The sequence below is a fragment of the Dasypus novemcinctus genome, chromosome 4 (genome assembly GCF_030445035.2).
Source record: "Dasypus novemcinctus isolate mDasNov1 chromosome 4, mDasNov1.1.hap2, whole genome shotgun sequence".
Classification (NCBI taxonomy): Eukaryota; Metazoa; Chordata; class Mammalia; order Cingulata; family Dasypodidae; genus Dasypus; species Dasypus novemcinctus.
The window spans coordinates 129,162,825-129,186,471 of NC_080676.1; the positions used below are offsets into that span (position 1 = coordinate 129,162,825).

Sequence of the window (23,647 nt, forward strand, 5' to 3'; positions counted from 1 at the left end):
TCAAGTCATTATGTTCATTATTTAGCATGACACAAAGATAAATGTCATGTAAGCTATGCTCATAAGGAACTAATACATAAAAATTATACATGTAAATAATTGTCTAAAATTCATATAAATAAATGATGTACAGTAATAAAATATGTCATGAGCTTGAGTATGATGACATTCTTTCAACTAGGAGAAATCAACATTTAGGGAGATAAGGGTAAGAGCAGTCAAAACTAGCTTAAAGCCCAGACAAATGAAAGGTGGTACAATGAAGAGTGAGTGGTTCAGTTCTACCTCAGATTTGTGTAAACAACAGAGAAGATCTCAATTGCGAGGCTAAGAAATCTGAGTCTCCAGGCAGCTCGAAGCCTTTGATTAAGGTACTTTGTATCAGTATATAAATGGATGGATGGAATGGAGCCTGGAGGTAGGCAGTGCCATCCCTACAGTAATCCAGGGCAGAGGTAATGAAAGCTTGACCCAAGGAAGCAGCAGTAAGAATAGAAAGAGACAGATGCAAGATAAATGGCAAAGGCCTTGGCCATTGAGTGTTTGTAGGCAGCAATGAAAAGGCATCTTAACTGAATGTTGAATGAAAGGGAGTAACCAAATATACTTAAAGCTTGGATCTTGAATAAAAGGGAGAACAATGGTTCCACTAATGTGAAATACTATCCACAGGAGGGAAAATGTTTGGGAGGGAAGGGAGGATATATCCAGTAACCTAGCAGGATACCTAGCTGGAAGTACTGTAAGAAAATGCCAGAAAGAAGATAAACACTAAAGCAATCACCAGGGCAAGAGAGATAGACATGAAACTGTGAGACACTGACAAGGATGAGTGTTAGTTTAAGTGGGGAGTCAAGAGCACATACATTGAAAGAACTTTCTCCTACAATTACTCTCTTTCTTCTGCATCTTTAGAGTTGACCCCAGTAGTGGGTCATTCTATGTAGCAGATAAATTTGTTATAACACCTGCACTTCTTTTTTAAAAGCTTCTCATCACCATTACCCTTCAGAGCCAATGTTTGGAAACAGTTTATACTCATTGTCTCCACCTTTTCATTTCCCATTGCTCCAACCCAACCTCTAACACAGCATGGAAATATTCTTTTCACATTCAGTCTTCTCTTTGGGCCTTCCTACCTTTTTTTTTTTTTTTAATTTCTCTCCCCTTCTCCCTTCCCCCACCCCTACCCCTGCTGTCTGTTCTCTGTGTCTCTTTGCTGCGTGTTCTTCTTTGTCCACTTCTGTTGTTGTCAGTGGCACGGGAATCTGTATTTCTTGTTGTTGCGTCATCTTGTTGTGTTAGCTCTCCGTGTATGTGGCGCCATTCCTGGGCAGGCTGAACTTTCTTTCTCACTGGGCGGCTCTCCTTACGGAGCATGCTCCTTGCACATGGGGCTCCCCTACTCGGGGACACCCCTGTGTGGCAGGGCACTCCTTGCAAACATCAGCACTGCAGGTGGGTCAGCTCCACACGGGTCAAGGAGGCCCAGGGTTTGAACCATGGACCTCCCATGTGGTAGATGGATGCCCTAACCACTGGGCCAAGTCTGCTTCCCTTGTTCTTTTTTTTAAAGGAGGTACCAGGTATTGAACTCAGGACCTGGTAGATGCACAGCAGTTGCTCAACCACTGAGCTATACCTGCTCTGCTCTACTTGTTCTTTACTCTTCTAAGAATACTCGGGTCTTTGTAGGACAGCCTCTCTTTCAGTCTCAATTCAAATGTTACCCACCAAGAGAGGACATTCCTGACCATACCAGCAAAATAGCTATCCCTACTCTTTTCCAAAGAATTTACCACAGTTTTAAATTCTATTATTTATATGTTTCCTAGTTTATTTTGTGTATCTTCCCAACAGCATGCAACTCTATGATAGGTGGGACATGGTCATTCTCTGTTACTTCTGCATTGTCAGTTCCTCTAACAGTCATAGTAGCAGGCAAAAAAACATTCATTAAAAGAAAATCCAATGAATTTGACAAAAAAAGCCAAAACACATCAAGGCTGAAGACAGGAGGATTGAATGGTCAATTATTTTAAAGATACAATGGCATTAAGGAGAATAAGGGCTGGGTAAAGGATGAAATGTGTTTGGAAAGATGAGTTTTATTAGAGCCTTGAGAAAAGGACCAGACTGTAAGAGGTTAAAGAGAGATCTGTGATAGTCTAATTCTGTGGGATAATCTACTCCTTTACTTTTCTGAGTATAGGAAGGGATTCGGTGGAGAGAAAACTAATACGGCTGCTAGACAGGGTCATAATCAACAAAATAACACCCCAGAGAAGGGTGAGATGATAAGGAATAGGTATACCAGTTCAGGGGTTCAGGCAAGGAAAGGAGAGAAGGTAAGTCTTTCCTTGAGAGTATAAAGGAAGAGAAAACATTTAGTAGAATAATTTAAGAATATATAAATGAAAAAAGGAAAGATACCAAATTGGCCATTTGTATTTTCTTAGTAAAGTAGGAGTTGAGGCTTTAAAAAGTCAAACAATAGAGCATGGCATATTATTAATGTACCCAATTAGGAATAAAGGAATCTATTTGATCAGAGGTTTTAGCTGATTTTCTCATCTTTATTAAACCTAAGGAATTTACTTTATCCTGGGCCCTTTATCACCAAAAAATTCAGTGATCCTACTGAAGAGAATGATTCTCAAGAAGGGAGAAAATGACTCACAATTTACAGCAAAGCAATATTTTCTACCAAACCTTCTAAGCACGTATTGAAAAGTACAAATTATTTTCTTTTATTAACCGATAATTACATTGCATTTTAAGTAGCTATTTTAGAAAGAGATACATAAAATGAAACAGTGAATCAAAATCTAGAGAACTTAAATGCTCACCTAAGATAATCACTTTCATAAATAAAACTATAAAAGAATAATCTTGCATTCAGTAAAAGCCCCCATAAGAGGGAAAATCAGAAATCAACTGTTGCTTTTGATTTACAAATGGCCTGTGCTTAATAAATTCACAGAGTCAGAAATTGGGCAACAGGTTACCAACAGCAGGGGTAGGGTGAGAAATGTGATACAAAGTCCCTTGTTCGGAGTGATGGAGAAGTTTGGTGATAGATAATGGTGAAGACAGCAAAACACTGTGAAAGTATTTAATGCCACTGAATTTTGTAAACTTGAAAGTAGTTAAAGTGATTCATCTTAGGTGGTATGAATGTTACCAGAATAGAACTGTATAAGACAGCATGAACACTAAATGTAAACTATAAGCTACAGTTTATATAATATTAATGATGATGTTTTATCAATTGTAACACAGATGCGACACTAATGCAAAAATATATAGGGAAAGCAGTATGTGGAGGGGGGTATATTGGACTCGTATGGGACTGTATTTGCTGCGTGATTTTTCTGCAAACCTACAACTACTCTAATTTTTTTAAAAAATAGTCGGCTTAAAGTAACTTTATTTTCACTATACTTTATGTGGTATCCAACATTCCAATTCTATTGTTAAGAGAATTTAAGAAAGAAACCAGTTTTCAGATAAGTACCCTAGGATTTCCTTGAAGGATTCCAATAAAGAAGTAAACTAATGCAATATTAATGTTCTCATAAATAGGTATCAACTTGATCCAGCCCCATATATTCAGGTTTGGCATTAATATTCTTTTAATTTTTTCCCCATTGCTTTTAGAAGACCCAATGGCATTCACTTTTACACTCAAAGAAATCTGAGTTAATATTACATTTTTCGAGTAACTTCTGTTTTCATTATTATTGTTGGTGCTGTTACCGTATTTTTAAAAGCTTAATAGCATAGATTAATGCTGCAACCCTACCATTCTCTAACTCAATCAAAAGATGTACTTCCCAATACCAGGGCAAATTATTTAATAAAGCTCAAGTTTTCATTCTAGCAGATAAAGCAATCATTTTACTACAGTTAAAAACCATTAAGGGGAAGTAGATGTGGCTCAAGTGATTGAGCTCCCACCTACCACAAGGGAGGTCCTGGGTTCAGTTCCCAGTGCATCCTAAAGAAGACGACGACAGCGAGCTGCATGACAGGCAGGTGCGGTGAGCTGACACAGCAAGATGATGCAACAAGGAGACACAAAGACAATGAGAGATACAACAAAGCAGGGAGCTGAGGTGGCTCAAGCAATTGAGTGCCTCTCTCCCACATGGGAAGTCCCAGGTTCAGTTCCCAGTGCCTCCTAAAGAGAAGACAAGCAAACACAGAGAGCACACAACGAATGGACACAGAGAGCAGACAGGGAGTGCAAACAATTTGGTGGTAGAATAAATAAATAAAATAAATATTTTTTAAAACTATTAAGGATAAGATACTTGGTTAAACAATTATTATTATACAACAGCTTTCAGGTAAAAAATAGATCTGCCTTCACAGAGGCTATTCATAATATATATTGGTAGGAAAAATAATAACATCCTGTCTCCAATAGGTTGAAATCTCCATCATGTAAAAGGAGCAGCTCTTCACAGGCAGGACTAGGGTAGCACAGCAATGAACTATACAGCAGTGAGCACTGGATGACTTTCCCTATTCTAGTATTCATCTACTAGTCCAACTAGCTCGTTCATTTAACTTTTCTAAGCCTCAGTTTAGTCAAACGTTCAATAATGCTATAATATTTATGATGCTTATCTCCAAGGCTGCTTCTATAGAGCAAATCAGATAATGTACATAAAACAATCTCAAACCTATACAGAGCTATGTATATTAGAGATAATTATTTAGTCTTCTCTCCACCTTAGAAAAAAGAATGTTACAGTAATCTTAGTGAATAGGCTTAGAAATTAAAATCAGTTTCTCAATGTGAAAATACTTTATTAGAGATAATGTCATTGGTTTCACAGCTACCTTAGCAACAAAAATATGCCAAAAAACCTGACAGACCCATTTTATACTGAGCCACAAAGGGAAATTGCATGGGAAATAAAAATGAGTACTCCAACTATCTAAATTTGTATCTTATCCTCTAGTTTGTTTAGATTGATGAGTATACCTGGAATTGAGTATTTCAAACAGCAACCTATTCAGGAGATCAGAAACAATCAATGTTTCTCTCTGAATTTTATTCATTTTATTTTGAATCTTGCGAATAGATTTTAAAAAATTAAATTATAGGTGTGTGTGTGTGTGTGTGTGTGTGTATGACTGTTTGACATTCTACTTAGTAAATGCAACTCTCTAATAAAATTCTTGAAATTATTGCTGGTATATATCCAACAAAGCCAAGAAAATATTAATCAATATTTTAAAGAAGCACCTTGGTATATGCTTTAACAACTATTTGAGTCTCTGTCAAATTAAAAGTGAAAATATCAGGAAAATACAGTGTTGAATTTTAATTGAGTCTGAGTCTGTTTTCTCTCCTTCACTCAACCATGCCCATAGTGATTTACATATAGTTTTCAACATGTGGACTCTAATATTTGTTATGTCTGCATTTGCAAGGATGAGGTAATAGAGCTTATAAAATAAAACTCTGCATACATGCGAAAACTTGTTTCACTATTTTGACTGTCTTGACAGTCAATGACAAGGTAAGGCAGATGAGAGAACTATCAGACTATTTGATTGACTTGAGTGGATAGTATAACCTGTTTCCTCCCCCTAGTCCATCCCAATGCCAGATCTCAACTTGATCCAATCTACCAGTCAAACCCATCACACACAAAGTAGTGTATACATGTAGACATTGGTAGACATTGGCTTGGGCAGTATATTATTGAGTACCATTCTAAAATTTCAACTTACCATAAAAAATGTCATTCATATACTACTCTTTCCTTAGAAATGGGCTGTGCTGGAGTGTCTGTCCAATAGCACTTGAAAGGAATCAAATTTCTAATTTGTTTACTAGAATTCTATTTTTAGGAATCAAAATATATCATAGCAAAATCTTCCAATATTTATCTTTTGAAAACCCCCACTCAAACCTATTTATTTCAGATAATCTGTTAGAAAATATTTTTCTTGACTATCCTAAGTGGAATCAGAGTTATAAGGCAAACTGACTATATATAAAAATATATATATATAAGTATAGACCTAAATCTTAACAAAGGAATTAATATCTTTTAAATGACACATTTGTGGGGTATTTCTTTAAACTGAGGAGTATGACTACCATAAAATGTCATTTCTAGTCACTTTTTTTTTTCACTTATAATTTGGGGTAGTTAAAATACTTTAATTATTTAAAAATATTTTCTTATTGTGATACAAAAAGTAATCCAAAACATGTTTTCCATCATTATAAAAATGAAAATATAGAGGAGCAGATTGTAGCTCAGTGGTTGAGCGCCTGCTTCCCATGTACGAGGTCCTGGGTTCAATCCCCAGTAACTCCAAAAAAAAAAACAAAAGTAAAATAAAATTATAAGCCTAAAAGCTTTTTAATAAAAACATTTTTTTAAGATGAGACTTTAAAAAATTGTATGAAAAGGTCAAGAATTTGTTGAAAAATATTACCTCATATTGACATCACATTTCACTTCGTTTTAAAAAACCAACTTGGTCAGCTTTCAACTGAGTAACCCTGTCCTTGTCAATCAAGAACATAAAAGAAGACAAAATAGCATGTGCAGGTGGATTGGCAACAGCTGAGCTTTGCCTCATTTCTTCTATGCACATTTTAGTGCAGGTATTAACATCTACAAGCAGGTGAGGTTCAAAAGAAGGAAGAGGAGAGGAGGAACAGGAAGTAGGGGAGGTAGTAAGTAAATAAAAACTGCCATCAAATGAAATCCAACACTACATTTTCATGCTTATTAAAGAAAAGAAGTGAAACAGAATAAGGAAGAAAAAAATGCTAACTTCAAAAAGTCATAATGCAAGATCATCTTGTTTTACTAAAATATTGATTTCTTGCTGCTTACATTTTTAAGGAAAAATAAAGTCTATTCTAGTCAGATTGCCTTAACTGAATTTGTCTGTTGCTTAATTTAAATATATCTGTGTTTTTATAAATATAACATTTCTAATATAGTGTATTTTGTATTATTTCTTGCAAATAATAGCTGAAAAAAACTTTATTGCCAAATTTTCATTTCAGCGATTTTCCAGATAATAAGAAAAATATTTCCAGATAAGGACAATATTAATATGTGCTATCACATCTTTAGCCAAGTCTCATGATACATTACACCATTCTAATTAAAACACTTCTTAAAATTTGAAGTTTATCAGAAATACTGTCCTAGGTTTAACATATTGAGCACCTTCCTAAGATGAAATTTGCAAAGCATGAAGTGACATATAGAAATTATTTTCTTCTGGCTGAAAGTGATTTTGCGTTTAAATGTTTATAACTTTCCAAAACTATTATATGCTTACAAATATTAATTGAGTTTCAATGAAAGAGTCAATTTTTTTACACTATTGAGAACGTTTTAATACATTATTACACACAATTGTTTGATGGTGAATGAATTCATAATTGATTTAGAAGCATGTAGTACTATCTGGTAATGCATGGCTGAAAATACATTAAAGAAATTGCAATTTCAAGAACAAAAGGAAAAAATATAACAAGATTTCACAGAGGCTGAGCAATATTGTTTAAGATGAGTCTCCTTTGAGCGAAGCAATCCAAAAGCTACCAGAAAGAATAAAAAGGGCTTTATCATCATTACCTATTATTCAAAATTGACTAAGCTGGAATTCATGAATGAAAACAAATTAGGGAAAATGTCCTTAAAAGAATCCATTCTTTGTTTCTAATAGAATCAATTAGCAATTCTAATAGAATCAATAGTAGCACCAATTATTTTATATCTTCCAATGAAAAATAGAACTACATTAATTTTATAAGGAAAGGTCCAAACATATTTTGTGAGATGCCTACTGAAGAATCTAGCAATTAAATGAAATGATTTATTTCTGAATGCATAAAAGGAGGGACAGATAAACAATTTTGGAAAAATATTAATGGGTGAATCTAGGTCATATGAAGTCATTATGCTCTTTAATTCTACTTTAACATACATTTGAAAATTTTCTTAATAAAAAGTAAAATTCCTGCAATGGTAAAATAGGCTAATTATGGTAAATTTGTAGCTAAAATTTAAACGTTCTCCTATATTTGATTTAAACTTCACCAACCAAACACTATTCATCAATCTTGTAGGTCACTACCAGGAATCTTCCCTAGGGAGAAATAAATGTCCAATAATATAAAGTATATTGTATCTATAATCCACATGGCTGAAGAATTTCAAAACATCAAGATTCTCCTTCCCCTTCACTGATCATGGCCCTTTCCAATATTTTAGATGAAAGGTGACCAGAAATAGTTAATAAATTCATATTAGGAGTTTACTTTAAAAAAAAAAGTTCCCTGACAAAAATCAATCAAAAAAGCAAAAGAAATTTCAGGATAAACCCTAGGATTAACACAGACTTAACTCAATATACAGTAGGTACAATGATCATGAGCATCAACAGTGATAGTGTTGAAGTATTACACAAATTCAAAGAATATTAAATGTTGCTCTTCAAATTTTATGAAATACATTTTCTGAGGCAATGAATATTTTTCTGCACATGGGCAAGCAAAGAATGTCATTTTGCACAATACATTGTTTGTAAACACATTAATAGACAGTGTTAGAAAACAAGCTTTCCAGTTAGTGAAATGGAGCAAGATTTGTGAGAAAATATTCTAACTATAATAGAATATCTTTTTTTAAAAGAAATCAATTTTACTGATACATATTAATACAGCGTAAATCCATCCAAAGTGTACAATCAATGGTGCAAATGCTCTATTAATGACTGAAGTGATCAATGCACAACTATGTGATCATATCAAACAATAGAATACCTTAAAGCACAGAAGTTGCACAGTCTTGTTAATATAGTTTAGAAGGACATAACTTGTAAATCGATTCCAACAGCAAAGGTTTTCCACTTAAAATATCTGAATATCAATGAGGATGACACACATGAACATTACATATAGAGAGAGATGAATATCATGGAAAACCCAGCTATTCATCGAATAATACCAAAATAATATTCCAAACTAACGAAGTATGATAAAATCACATTTGAAGTAAACAAACAAATAAAACTAAAAGAACAACAAAAGGAAGATTTTTTCTTTTCTGGTCCTAGAACAGTATTGTATTAACCTCTAGTAGGATCTGCATATAAACACAGTCTAAGTCACAGTTTCCCAAAGGAATTTTTTTTTTCATGTTCAGGGCAATGTGGGTAGAACCAAGGTAGCACAGACATCTTTACTACAAGCTTAAACCTATAATATTCAAATTACATCATGAGTCTACAGGAGGAGGATGGGTAAACAGTATTTGATGACGAAAACCCTTTTGTCACAGAACAGAGTGGGTGAGTATGGAGTATGACTATTCTGTAGGACTCAGTCTTGGGGAATGTGAATCTAAATCTCAAAGAAACAAGTTGACATAAAAAATGTGCTACACTAAAAATAAACATGGTTAATGCGATGTTTGGTTTAGTTGTTCCCTTCTCTTAAGAAAGCAAGTTTGTGATGCTCTCAATATTGATTTAATAGGAATATTTTTGGGTAACTGTTTTTAAAAACTTGAGCCCACTTCAAAATGAAATATCAAGGCAGGTGGAGATATTCTGAAAGTCTTTTCAAGGCCTGTACTTTGAAATTTTAAATTCATTCGCTATATTTCAAATATTTATAGCACAAAGAGCCTTCTTTCTAAGTAAAACAGCATAGTTTTTCATAAAGTAGATTCACCTCAACTTTCAGCTTCTGTAACCGTAAGTGCTTTGATGGTGAATAAATAGGAATGCAAAGGCCTTGGTGTGCTGTACACCTCAATGATCTTAGGCATCATTTTCCCAGGTTAGAAGGGGTAAGAGGTCACACATACATTCTATTTGATTCTATTTTGACAGGGGGAAGTGAATTACCAAAACAACAGGCCATGCATATTTAAAGAGGAAGGAAAGCATTCCTTGGGAGTTACAGCTTTAAGTGCTTTCTACACCAGATGTCTGCTTTTTAATGGGTCTTCTTATTTAGGAAATTACAATGAAATTTAGGAGTAGACCACATATTCCCAAAGAACAAATGTACATATCACATGGAACAAATGGACCTAACAACATTCTGTGTCATCATCAGCTTAATATAAAGAAAAAAACATTTAAGTAGTAAAAAACGCTTATAAAAGGCATAAAGAAAAGTTGTATGGTAAATGCACATACATAAAGATGTATTTTGGAACAGCAGTTGCATCCAACTGACACAAAGAAAATTTAAGGAGAATAAACCAATAAAGTTGACATGAAGAGAAAAATGGAAGCTAATTTACTTTTATTTGAATTTCTTACATTCCTTTATATGGGAAAATTAGCATTTCTTATAGCCTTCTAGAAATATCTTTTATTTGATCACTCAGTGCTTCTCTCACTTTGAAAATCCTCTGTGATGTTCAAATCCTTCTGACTGTAGTCTATCTGTAAAGCATAACTCACTGGCAAACACATACACCCAATCCCTGGAAGCCAAGGAGCTTAAACAGGTCATATCGACAATGAGACTTAGTACCTTCCTGTACCAGTTTCTGGATAAATCTTCTTATTTAAAAACAAATCAATAAAACATATATTTTCAACTAAACAAAATTTAGCCAGGAGGGTAAAAGTAAGAAACATATGAATATTCCCTGGGAAGCCCATTTTTACAAAAACAAATATCTAGAATACTTGTGATGGAAAACTACTGCCTATCTTCACAGGATCCCCTTCTTTGGGGATCTCCTATTCTATACTTCTTGCTCCAACAGTCATGATTTTACATGTCCTCGTAGACTGGTGCACAAATAGGCCCTTGATCTTAACTGGGCAGTTAGTTCCTTTTATTTGGGAAATACTGTAATGGGTGAATTATAAGAAAATACATAAGAAGGCCAGACTGGGAGAAGATAGAGAGAACAGTGTAGGGATAGAGTTGAGGGCCACAAAAATAAGAGTTTGAATCCTGGTGTTAGGCTCATTGAGTTCCTGTTCATGGGACAGAGACACACCCTACTAGCTTAATAACAAAAGCCCTTTTGCCACTTAAACTGTTTGAGTTGGATTTCTGCTATGTTTGCCAAAGGACTACCAAATAATGCAATGTAATCCTACAAAACTGCTTTAAGAGGAAATAGCACCTCCTATCTACCTGGCCTGAGTGACAGGATTTAACTTTCCAGAGCCATGTAGGGCAGGGCAAGAGAGTCACCAGGGAGCATGGAGATGTGGATGCCACTAGGCATGGACCTTTACAGCCACAAGAAGACAAAGCTGTGCACCAGTCACATGAGGGTCAGCAGTGCTTGTGTGATCAATGCGTTCCTTGACAAAAGGTTTAGATCACATGACCTAAAGTGCTTAGGAAAGTGTTGTCATAACATCCTAAATGCTCCCTTTAACTCCAGCCCTAAATGCTAAATGCTCCCTTTAACTCCATCTGAATATAATGCTTTCCACAAATCTACATTCACCTATTTTTTTTTCAATAGAAAACATGTGATTTCTTCTATTACACGACTAAATAATACTTAGTTAAACAATAATTAATCTTTTGGGGAAAGATGAATGAGTAACTATGTTGTGTAAGACTGAAAGTTCATTAATGTCTAAATGATAAAAGAGATACTAATCTCTCTTCATTAGTCAGTGAAGTTAGTAATACCTGCTAGGAAAGTGTATTCAGACCTTACATGCTTTCAAGTATTCATCCCTGGAAGATTCTCTAGGTCAACTGGAATATTAGGAAAATGTTCATTTAATCATCTTGACAGATTCATGCTTTCATTTTTTTATAAAGAATAATTTATAATTTCTATAAAGAATCTAATTGAACTTTATTAATTCAATTATTCATTCAATAATATTCTTGTATTTTAGATTTATGGGAAATTGACATATAATGTATAACCTTTTAATATATGTAAAGCATTGAGTTAAAATGGCTAATTTAGAACTAAATAATAGCATTATGACATAATCTTTTTTATAGTAAAATATCCAGGAAATGTATGTTTTCATTGAAGTTGGAATGTAATTTTGGAGTGTATGGAAAGGAAGTTGTTAGTTTATGAAGAAATAAGAGCATATTTTCTGAAGACATGTTTGAAAGGCGTACCATAGGTATGTATACTACTGATGGCACATGTCATAGTTCCCATAATACTAAAGGAGTATTTTCTCAGAGTAATTCAAATCTTCAATTCTTTAGTATCTCTAACAAATATTTAAAAGTTATTTAGTTTTGAAAATGTTAAAAAGGTCTTCATACTTTCAGGTCTTTATACTTTTCAGTACAAAGGTCTTTATATTTTATACTTTTTACATAAGATTAGTAAGTCTTAATAAGTCTTTAAAGGTCATAAAGCATTTTTGGATGTTTCATCTAATTTGATTCTTCAAAATAGCGCCATGATTTAATGAAGGCAAATGCTACTTTTAACCATTTTCTAAATCAGCAAACTGATGCTTAGAGGAGTTAAATGATTTCTTCAAGAGCCTATGGTAAATGGTAAATGGTAGAACCACAATTCAAATATTCAATTTCTCTCTCCAAATTAATTCCTCCAAAGCCTACAATGTCATATTTCTCAAAGTTTTACTTATAAAATAAAGCTAATATAATAATTTAACCAAATGGGGAAAAATTGAAAGACAACTAAAGAGTAATAATGGGTTTGGTATCCAAAGATAAATTGATTCAACAAAATTTTCAAGATATTAGAAAGATAGGAATGCCATTCAAAGAATATTTACTAAACACTACATGTGCCATGTTCTCTGTTAGATTCTTGGGGTAGAGAATTAAATGAAAAATCACAGTTCTTGATGTCATAGAATTTAGGATTTATAGGAAAGTCAGCCATTAATCAAAAACAAATAAACATATCACTACAAATTGCAGAAGGGTTATAAAGGAAAAGAACACGGTTAAATGAAATGGAGAATTTTTCCTATGAGGAAGTGGAATTTCACCTGAGTTTGACAGGGTGAACAGGAAGTGGACAAGTAATTACTAGGGATGGAAAAAAATCCAGGCAGAAGAGAACTGAATAAAAAAATAGTTCAGGAGAAGAAGGAGGTTCTTACTTGATCAATGTAAACAGAAGAGTTCTAGGTCAAGTGGACGGAAGTTTAAATTGAGTTACAAAAACAGAGAGTCATGGCTCCCTAATCAATTCCTAAATATGAGACAGATTAAAGACCCAGAGCCCCTTGAATGAGTTCCTTGTGGAAGGACCCTATTACACTGTCAAAAATGTATACTGTTAATCTTCCTCCTAGCCTTCCCCAAAGAGCCCTACAGCCTTTTTTATCGCCGCCCCCCCAGTTGCTTGCTGTCTGCTCTCTGTGTCCATTCACTGAACACTTTTCTGTGTTTTTACTTGTCTCCTTTTTTGTTGCGTCACCTTGCTAAGTTGGCTCTCCGCAGCGCTGGCGGGCTGGGCGGCACTCCGCAGCACTTACGGGCCAGGGGGCACTCTGTGGCACTTGTGGGCCAGGTGGCACTCTGGGGCGCGTGGGCAAGCCTACTGTCACAAGGAGGCCCTAGGGCGTGAACCCAGGGCCTCCTGTATGGTAGACGGGGAGCCCAAATGACTGAGCCACAGCTGCTTCCCCCTATAGCCTTTTACCAGGATAACTGTGCAGAGGGGAAAATGTAATGATCAGACATCTCAGGAATTATTAGACATTAGCTCAGAAGTGATATTAGTTCCAGGAGAGGCAGCCATGTTCTTTGCCATGTGACAAAGAAGCCAAGGACCAAGAATCACCAGCACCCAGTCCCAGAACACCAGTCTTCGAAAAGAAAGTACCACCTTGATGATGATTTGGACATTCTTTTAGCCTCAAAATTGTGAGCTAGTAAATTTTCATTGTTTAAGTCAACCCACTGCATCTTCTTGGGAAGCCAAGAAAACTGAAACAGATTTTGATACAAGGCAATACAATTTGGTACTATTTTGATACTATTTGGTACTATTGTAAATACCAAAAATGTGGAAACAGCTTTGGAATTGGGTAATGGGAAGAGAATGGAAGAACTGTGTGGTTCTTGATAGAAAGCCTAGATTGCTTTGAACAGATTTTTGGTAGAACTATGGAACCTAAAGTTACTTCCAAAGACTCTTTAGAAGGAAATAAGGGAAGCAGACTTGGCCCAGTGGCTAGGGCATCCGTCTACCATGTGGGAGGTCCACGGTTCAAACCCCGGACCTCCTTGACCTGTGTGGAGCTGGCCCACGCGCAGAGCTGATGCGCACAAGGAGTGTCATGCCACATAGTGATGTCCCCGTGTAGGGGAGCTCTACGCGCAAGAAGTGCGCCCCATGAGGAGAGCAGTCCAGTGCGAATGAAAGTGCAGCCTGCCCAAGAATGGCACCACACACTCGGAGAGCTGACACACAAGATGGCGCAACAAAAAGAAACACAGATTCCCATGCCGCTGACAACAACAGAAGTGGACAAAGAAGAACACGTAGCAAATGGACACAGAGAGCAGACAACGGGGCGGGGGGTGGTTTGTGGGGGGAAGGGAGAGTAATAAATAAAAAATAAATCTTAAAAAAAAATAGAAGGAAATAGATGAATTTCTTATTCAAAAGGGGGGCAAGGTAATCCTTTTTTTTTTTAAGTGGCAGAGAACTTGGCAAAACTGAGTTCTGATGTTGGATGGAAGCAGAGCTAGAAAGCAAAGAACTTCAGTATTTAGCTGAAGAGATTTCCAAGCTAAGTGTGGAAAGTACAGCCTGGTTTCTCCTTGCAGCTTATAGTAAAATGTGAGAAAACAAAAATAAATCAAGAACTGAACTCCTGGGCATTTGAAACTGACAGTATACAAAATTCTAAGCCTATTCAGACTGTGCTATGAGAGTAGGTCAAGAAGAAGTTCTATCAAAGAACTCCATGAGCTTCCAGAGATTGAGTCCCTAAAGAATGGGGCTCCAAGTGAGGGTTTAACTGAACCTGGAAACAGTGAACCATTTCAGAGGAAGTCAGGATTGGAGATTCAGTTATGCAAGAAAGGACGGATGGAGAGTAATTTTGTTTGATGGTTTGGATTCTATGAAATACATGCAAAATGGCAACATTTTTGAGAAATCTGCATGAATGGCATGACTGCCAGTTTGAACTGAAAGGGACAGAGAAGGGACATATTAAAGGAAGAATACTTCAAGGGCAGAACCATGGAAGCCAAGGTCTGGGCAAAATATATCTCCCTGGGCAAAGAGAATGGACCCAATCATGTGTATGGAAAGGGTAAGTCTGCCCCAGTACTTGGAGGGGACACGTTGTCTGCCCTGGTGCTTAAAGGGGCGGGACATTCACTTCTTTGTTCAAGTAGAATGCTGCCATCCAAATGCTCAGAGATGAATGGGCCTATGCCCCGTGGTTTGTGGAGAAGGATGCTTGAGGAGGGTGATGCCTTCATCCCAGTGTTCAGGGAGAACATGGCCACTGTGCAATCACTTGGAAGGAGTGGAGCTGTCATTTCATAAAACATCAACCTATATATAATGCTCAGACCTTGAAATCCAAAGGAGTATGCCTTGCTCCTCCACTCTTCGGAACCCAAGACCCTTGTTCTCCTTCCACTTTTTCCCAATAAGAATGCAAATGTTTATCCTATGTCTGTCCCTCCACTGTGTATTGGAAGTAGACAACTTGGTTCTTATATTTCACAGAGGAGAACTGTGCCGCAGGAGAGACCACATCCATACCCAGTTTTGATGAGGCCTTGTACTTAGCATTGTTACTAAAATGACTTAAAGTTTTTGGGGATTTTGTGATGTGATGAATGTTTTCTGCATGTAGAAAGAACATGTCTTTTGGGGGTCCAGAGAAGGGAATGTGGTAGTTTGGAAAAACATGTTCTAAAACTTAATCTGTTCCTGTGGGTGTGAACCCATTGTAAGTAAGACATTTTGATGAGGTTACTTCAGCTAAGGTATGGCCTACCTCAGTCAGGATGGGTTTCAATCCTATTACTGGAGTCCTTTATAAGTAGAACAAAAATTAGATAGAAAGAGAGAGAAAGCCACAGGGAGTAGACAGAAGCTGAAATTCAATGGAACATGGAAGAGAACAAAGACTAGGAGAGGCCACTATGTGCTTTGCCATGTGACATTCGGAGCCAAAGACCAAGGATCGCGAACAACCAGCCTTCAGGAAGAAAGCATCGCCTTGATAACACCTTGATTTTAACTTTCTTTTAGCCTCAAAATAGTAACCTAATAAATGCACAATGTCTAAGCTGACCCAATGCATGGTATTTGTTTGATCAAGGAAACAAAAACATGTTAAAGAAGCAAAAAAGAGAAAGAGAAAGTTAAAAAGACCAACAACAACAACAACAACAACAGCAATGGTATGGGCTAGAATATGAGGGGCTTTATTTAAAGAATTTTCTTTTTAATGTCCATTCCAGTGGCATTACATTCACCCAGAGCAAGGGTACTTAATATGTCCATACATGACTACTGGACCCTACAACGCACCAATTTAAACAGAGATGGCTGTACTCTTAACTTTGGCTCATAATTTTCTTAAGATTATGGATATATTTGATTGCAAAATTATCTTTCCTGTGGCATGGGTAAGCAGGAGCTCACATGTATCTAAAACAGACAAAAATTAAATAATCTGATTGAATAACCTGATTAAATAACCTGTTTTAGATATAAATTCGTTTGGAGGAGGAATTATTTCTGTCAGTAACATTTAACTTACTTTCTGGAGTTCCGTTTTCCTTATTTGTAAAATAAGATTTTGGCTAAAGTTGTGGGCTTCTGATGTGAATCCCAAAAGCGCTGAAACATAATCAATTTAATAAAAGCAAATTCATCTAGGTTACTAGCCTGTGAGTGTAATACCCAAACAACTGCATCCTCCCATTTTTATATAACTCATTCCCTTCAGGTGTCAACTAATAAGCTTGGATCAATTAATAACTGTAATTGAAGCTGAATATAATTAAGCATTTAATTTTGAGCTGTTCAAGAATAATTCCTCTCAAGTCACATCAAGAAACTAGGGCAAAGTAAAGAATTATTGACAAAAGATGACTAGGAATTACAAAGCTTGACCCCGCGGTAATGCATGAGTAAATCAGGTCCATACTCATTATTTCGTATGGGGTATCTTGAAGTCGACAGTAAAAAACTAAGGGACTCATGCATCTATGGATTTCTGACTATGAGGTTTACTACTCTAGCTTTACATAAATAAGATTATTCCATATACTCTGTAGCTCTGATACCAGTTACATAGTGTCTTGAAATGTATTTTTAGATTTTGTGGCTGAGAATACAAAGTACTTTCATGCAACCTATTCCCCACCCTTTACATTGGCTATGGGGGATTTTTTAAATATACAGAACAGTAGATGTACACTTTGAAGGAAAATGTCATTCAAAAAAAAAAAAATTTAATAATTTTTTCCTCTAAAGGTAGAATCAGCAATTCAATATGGGAGTGTTCTGCTTTGCTTTTTGTCCTTGCATATGTGAGGTGGAGTGTTTTGTGATTTTTTTTGGGGGGGAGGCTTTTGTTTGCTTTTAGGATCACAGGGTAAAATCAATTTTGTAATGTGCTGTTTTTCTAAGAACATTTTTATACTTTTTAATAACTATCACTCTAGAAAAGAATTTTTAAGCCCTGCAAAGTATAATATTGTATTGTTATACCAAAATTCTTTTTATTTTTTTTATTTTTTATTTTTTAATGGCAATGCAATTTATTCTTTTTATTTTTTATATTTTTTTAAATTAAAATTAATAGATCACAAGGAATGTTACTTTAAAAAACATTAAAAAAAACAAAAAACATAAGAGTTTCCCACATAACCCACTCCCCACCCCCACCACATCATTTTTGTAAATTGTATTTTTTAAGATACATACATTGCAAAAAAATTGTTACATTAAAAAATATAAGAAGTTCCTATATACTCCCTTACCCCCCCCACCTCACTCCTCCCACACCAACAAACTCCCTCATCATTGTGGGACACTCATCACACTCAGTGAACACATTTTGGGGTACCACTGCACTACACAGATAATAGTTTATCCTGTAGTTCACACTCTCCCCCAGTACATTCAGTGGGTTATGGCAGGATATATAAAGTCCAGCACCTGACCCTGCAATATCATTAAGGACAACTCAAAATTCCAAAAATGTCCCCACATCTCTTCTACCCTCTCCCTGCTCTCAGCAACTACTGTGGCCCTTTCTCCACCTCGATGCTAAAATTTCTTCTATTATTCGTCACAATAGTTTTATAGCAGAATATCAGTTATAGCAGAATATCAGTAAGCCCACTCTAGTCCATATTCTATTCCTCCATTCTGTGGACCCTGGAATGGTGATGTCCTCTCCACCTCTAGATCAAGAGGGGGCTTAGATTCCACATGGATGATGGGTGCAATTCTTCTGCCTGCAGTTGTAGGCACTCCTGATTCCCTGGTGTGATCATTGACCATCTTCACCTCCCTGTTAGTTGACCTGGGTAAGACCAATGAACGAGAGAGTAGGAGTCGACACTCTGCTGAGGCTCAGGGCCCAGCTGGTACATGGGCAATCCAGAGATTCAAGTCTCCTGAGTATGGACCATCCCTAGCACCAACCACAGGTTCAGTAAAAGTGAAAGAGGCATGTGTAGAAAAGTCACATCTGAGTCTAGCTCCATCACACTCAGGAGCACAAATTCCAAAGTAAGGCCCTCTGATATGGCAGAGACCAAAATTCTTTTAACTGTTCTCTTATTTTGTATCTTTATGATGTTTTAAATGAATTCCTGTTACAAAATGTGCTGTGAAGAATATCCTTACACATGAATCTTTGAGCACAATATAGGACAAATTCTTAGAAGAAAATAGCTAGGGTAAAACACATGCAAATTTTAAGACCACTCAGACAAATTGAGCAAGAAAAGGTGATGTTATAAGATATTTGTAAGAATATCTACACAGGAGCTGCTAAACTATAGAAGCATGTGCTGGCTTACAAGACCCAAAAAGTCCCAAAACCTGAGGACCAAATCCATAAAATGTGGTCTAAGTTGTATTGTGAAGGTTCTTAGAAACAGCTTAGGGAAACAAAGAATTTAATGGTTTTATTTTCTTTTAAAGGGTGATTTTTGGGGATCATTTTTTCCCAAACGTTATAAAACATGGTTACATATCAGAATCACCCATTCTTGGGGCCCCTCTGGACATTAAAAAAAAGAAGTATTCTGAGGGTGGAATGTGGTAATCAGTGCTATTATAAGTTTCCTAAATGATTCACATGCAGCCAGCCTGGCATTTGTCCATGGACAAGCATTTTCAATCTCCCTTTCATTTTGCAGCTTAAGAACCTGACTCTACACATATCATGCTGTTTGTCCAACTCCCTACTTAAATAGGAAGATAGAGACATCTTAAAACTCAAAATAGTGTTCTTTCCACTATACTACTTATCTCATTTATTTTCAGTATGGTATACCCATGTGATAAGCACCCACAGCAGTGATCATTAAACGACCAATCAGGAAAGAAATGAATTATCTAATGATTTTTACTGCATCATCTCACAAAATGGAATGTATGGCTAATAAATCCTATTTATTGCTAATTACATCTTTCTGCCTTTTTTCCCTTGTTTTATTAAAAGTATTAGATGAAATTTCTGAAGTAAAACACTCTTATTCAATCTTGCCTTCAGTTAAAATAAGTCTATGTGACACCAATCTACTAAAATGTGAAAAATTTGGTAATTACAAAACACAATATTTTATATTGATTCAAGCAAACAAATATTTATTTTTCCATAAATTATCTTGTCTTAAAATTGTAGAATTAAACTAAACACCACTAAAATGCTAAGTTCCATTTTCTTTGTTATTATTCATATTTGCTAAAAAAAAACTAACAGTGCAAAATTACTTTTGAAATAAAGTTATTAATAAATATCTCCAGAAAATCTTTATTAACTTTACATGATACTTATTTCTCAAAAGAATCAGAGGTGTGATCTGTTTCATAGAATCATTAAGACCTGTCAGCAAAAATGGAATAATATTGATTATAATGCATCAATGATACTGACCTCTCAAAAATATTTTAAGTAATATTAGGCTATTATTTATAGCATTCCAATGGCTTCTTGTTGCATTTAAAATAAAATACAAGTGTCTTATTGTGGCTGTCACAGCCCAGTTTCATCTGACCATGACTTCTTTTTTGAGCACATCTTCTGCTGTTTCCTTTCTCTACTACCATGACGGACAATGTCCACTTTCTTTTCTTCAGGTCCGTCAAACTCTTCCACACTTTTGGGCCTTGGCAGTAGCCATATCTCCTGGAGTGCAATGCTCTTGCTACAGACATCTACATGGTTCTCCTACCCTAATGTCACCTTTTGAGAGAGAGCTTGCCTGACCACATAGCCACACAGGAACATTTTACTGTAACGGATTTTAATTTTTATAACAATTGTCATTACCTAATGTTTGCTTTCTCCTACATTCTTTCTTCTTGCTTCCTTCCTCCTCTCTTCCCTTTCTCTCTTTCATTCCCCTCACTTCCTAGACTCTAAGTCTCACGCCAGCAGATTCTGTATTATTCAGTGCCTACCACAGTGCCCACCAAGCAATAAAAATTTAGGAAAACAATGAACAGATGAATCTGCACATGAATAAAGAACTGACAAAGTGTTCTAGCCAGCATTTCATTTTTTAAATTTTTTGAAATAAATTTGTGGCTTTAATTTGTGATGGCAAACCGTGAGAAATCCAACAGATAGGATAACAATTAAAGATCCCATGAGATATGAAAATATGATTTTCTTAAACAAAACCCAAATTTCAGATGACCCAAATACTTCAGTGGCTGATTACTTTCAGCCACAGGTCAAAATCTGTAGGCCATCTTCAAGGAAGTATGAGACCCATTACTCATTTATGGCTGTATAATAGTGTCTATCTATTAGTATTAATTAGGTCCAAGTTAATAGATTGTGAGGAGCTAAGTTTTAACAGGTCTGAAGTCAATGAAAAGACATTGACTATTCTAACTCTGTTCATTATCAGCCATCAACATGCTGTCTGACATGCCAGCTTGCCAAATTATATTTATTGGTTCAATGCAAGCTCCATGTTCATAGCAAAAGAAAATAGGGATTTATGATAGAGCAATTTAGGAGTGCGTCTGTGCATACTTTCGAAAGCTTGATCAATCATATCAAACCAAAATTCCTCACCAAATGCCAGATATTTCATTCAATGAAAAATATACCTCTATATCATGGCAGCAGTTAATTCCAGGTGAGGTACTTTTTAAAGAGAGTTAAATGAATAGACAAGGTCACAGAATGAATATGTTTCCTGATTGGTTTGATCATACTAGGTACAGCCTTGCCTGCCAAATGGTTTAAAATCACAAAAGAGACTAGGAATTCAATTCAGCATCACCTAGATCTAATGTGCAAATCTTACTCCTACCAGAGAGAGAGCTCATGATGGATTCTTTATCTTAGTCAATTCCTGCCCTCAGATATTCACAGACAATTCTCACAGTGGGACAGAATCCATCACAAGCTCCTGTTGTGTATGAAATCTATTCCCAGAAGTAAGAAGACATCCTTAGTGCCCATACTCTGAAAAGCAGCAAGGATCTTAAAATGTCAGCTGCATGTAAGGCATATCATTAAGAGACTTCACTCAAAAAGTATTTAGAGGTTTAAACAGATCCAATGACTTGCAGCTCTCATATTAGCTGAAGTACTCTTAAAACTGCTACACACTAAAATCCTATAACTGTCCTTTAGTGATCTTCACAATTTTACACCTCTTCTATTTTGAGAATTTCACAAAACTCCTGAAAACAATTTTTTAAATTTTGAATGGGCACAACACACAAAAATGTCAAATATGAATTACATTCTGATTTTTTAACCTTCCCCTTACCTAAAAATGATGTCAAGACCATTCGATGTATGTACATTTTCAAGTATATTTTAAGGTTAAGATGATGGTTAATGTGAACAAAAGGGAAAACTATACTTTTGAGTTATTACATATGTTAATTGGCATAATATTGATTCTTAATATGACTAGTGGGATTGATTAAATGGATATTTACATAACCATGGAGTTTATATTTTATAAAAGTTCCTTGCTAAATAATAGAAAGTATAATGATAACTATTCCACCAAACACTCTCATACCCTAAACTCCTAAAATTTAGATCTCTGATAGAAGAGAATATAGAACCAGGACTTAAGTGAGAAAAATCACCCACAAATAATAACATTTTTTATAATTTCTATGCCATTGTTTGTGATACCAAATAAATCAATTTATTGGTGTAATTTCCATATTTAAATAAAAGTATTTAAACTCTATTCTATACTTTTAATTCATAGGCACAATACTTCTGTTCTATGAAGGTTAGAATACCTCAAATCACCAGTCCTTTGATGAAAGGAAAAAACAACAAACAGCCCAGTCAAGTACTATGCTTTATGTGGGACCAGTCAGTATACAATATAAATCATATACCTATCAAAAGAATATTGCACTGTATTTAGAATGTCTGTGATAAATAAAATATTCTAAATAGGCTACAGAAATATTTTCTTGCAAAAGCATATAAGTACAACAATTCTTTTCATTCACAGAAGGTCCAGACCTAAAATTACCTTATTCTAAAAGAGAAATAATATTAAATTTAAAAATATATGTCTTCTACTTCCCCAAAACCCCAATCTTAGGCGTGTTTCACATGTGAGAGAAATTTTTCCATATAATTAATTTCAATGTTTGCTTTCTCTTCAAAGTATGATTGTTATTCTCAAAAAACATCTTTAAAATAAAAATCATCATTTCTTTGCCTATATATTGAAAAACTGAAATAATTGTTCCAGTAGCATAAACTATTAAAGCTAGTTTATGACTACATGTGATGGAATTACTGGTATAAAATTTTGACCTATTTCTTCCTCCCTACCTAAAATACGATTAATTAGACAGTCCAATATTAGACATTTTCTTCAGGAAAGGCAGTATGGATAGAATGTCTTGGAGCTTTTTTTGTTTGTTTGTTTTTGCACATTTGCAAATAGGGAGAAAATACAAATTTTTTAAGTGTAGTCAGGTGGAAAACTGCATAGTCAAACATCCAAAAGGAAAAAAGAAAATTCTATAATCTAAGAAAATTAGAAATATTGTTATTTTTATTAGAATTGAAGGGAAGTCTAGCAGCCCAGAAAGTTTCAAAATACAGATTTAAACATATGGATTGTTTTAAATTACAAATCCTTTAAGAGAAAATATGGTGCCTAAAGCTACAAAGTTATTTTCATAAATACCTTTATAAAAACTATTTAAAATTTTTGGGACGAAAAAAGTTCATCCTTAAGTCTAAGTTATCTTGTCAGTATTCCATTAAAGATAATTTATTTGAAGTAAAAGAGTTTAAGTGCTTGGATAATGTGAAGAACTATTTTTCTACCCAAAGAAAAAAGAAGGTGTCATTTTAAAATTACATCCATTAACAAACTGTTAAAATCAGTGTGGCTGTAGAGAGATGCTTTTCAACATTATTGAATGGTCATGATGCAGTGTACAGGGGTGGAGTGCCAACTTAC

General features: G+C 35.2%; 1 protein-coding gene and 1 non-coding gene across 18 annotated transcripts in view; one reads left to right on the forward strand and one right to left on the reverse strand.

The window, feature by feature from the left end:
• ROBO2 (roundabout guidance receptor 2) overlaps positions 1–23,647 on the reverse strand; it is a 1,471,152-nt gene that overhangs the window by 424,836 nt on the left and 1,022,669 nt on the right. The window lies entirely within an intron of this gene.
• TRNAG-CCC (transfer RNA glycine (anticodon CCC)) lies at positions 6,272–6,347 on the forward strand. The gene has a single exon. It is a non-coding gene; the product is annotated as a tRNA-Gly (tRNA).